General features: G+C 41.7%; 1 protein-coding gene across 2 annotated transcripts in view; it reads left to right on the top strand.

Moving 5' to 3' along the window:
- Positions 1-1,271, top strand: part of NFIA (nuclear factor I/A) — a 621,436-nt gene that overhangs the window by 517,219 nt on the left and 102,946 nt on the right. The window lies entirely within an intron of this gene.

Genomic DNA, 1,271 nt, shown 5'->3' on the forward strand with positions numbered 1-1,271 from the left:
CAGCCATCCTACACAGCTGGCAGTTCTCCGAACATATCACACTTCACTCACGATGTGTCTTCTTCCTGATAGGCTCCTCCCTTCTGGGGGTTATGTTCGACATCTCTGATAACCTGTGTGACAGGAGCATGCCAATTAGAACAGACACTGCCCTGCTTGCAGGGCTGTCTTTGGCTAGGTCCTGGAATGCTCCTGATCTGCAAGACGTTAACCCTTTAGATTTCGGACTGTGAGGGTGTCTGGGACAAAGAAGGAGAGGCAAGGTTGGAAGAAATGTATGGACTTTGAGACAATGACAGTTTGCCCATTGATAATATTTTTAATACCAAATGGCTCTCTGAGTGGTACATCAGCTGAATAGCAGCCCTGCCTCTGCCCTTTCCTTCATTCTTCCCTGTCTCCTTGACACTCTTGAAGATAGCTCAGGAGCCATTTCCTCCAGGAAGCCTTTCCCAAACCCCTGACTCATCACTTTCTCCATTGTGTGACCCACTGTACCCTGTGTGTGGTTGCATCATAACTCCTATATTTCTCTTTGGCACAGTTTTGTTTGCCTGTCTCCATGTCTGACTCATCTCTGTATCTCAGCACTTTGCACAGCACCTGGCATGTAGGATGCGCACAGTAGGTATTTCATGAATGAAACATACAAAAAATTCTGTCCCCTGAAACATGAAGAAGAAATTTCCCAACAAGCGTTCCCACTAGGTATGAAATCTACTCATCCTAATATGGGTAGATTAGACAGTTTTATCACCCCTGCAAACTTCCTGATTTTGTAGCATTCAATTAAAACAACTACAGCAAGCATAGCAACAGGCAGTATTTCATTACATTTTCACTCCTGAAGCCTCAAACTGGGGAGAATATTCAGTCCCTCAACTGGAAAAAATGAGATATATTCTGGAAGTTTCTTGACCATACCTCTCCAAAAACCGAAAATCCCTACCCTGATGGAATAAAACTTTGTTTTGATAATCTCTGTATAGAGAAAGCACATAAAAGTCATTGGGCCACTCTTTTTTTATGTCTCTTGTTCTCAGGGGACAATGCACGCCTTCTTCCTTCCTTTTTATTTGTTTTGTTCACTGATTTGTTTCTAGCTTTTAGAGCAGGACCTGGACTAGCTGTGCAGTAAATGTTTTTTTGAATGAACAACTCCCAAGTGGAAGGTGGGAAAATGTGGCAAAAGAAAAAAAAAAAAAGCAATCCAAACTTTTCTTTTTCTTTTCTTTACTTTTTTTTTTTTTTTTTTTTCCTGCCAAATGTTA

This window comes from Mandrillus leucophaeus, unplaced genomic scaffold, assembly GCF_000951045.1.
Source record: "Mandrillus leucophaeus isolate KB7577 unplaced genomic scaffold, Mleu.le_1.0 Scaffold14, whole genome shotgun sequence".
Classification (NCBI taxonomy): domain Eukaryota; kingdom Metazoa; phylum Chordata; class Mammalia; order Primates; family Cercopithecidae; genus Mandrillus; species Mandrillus leucophaeus.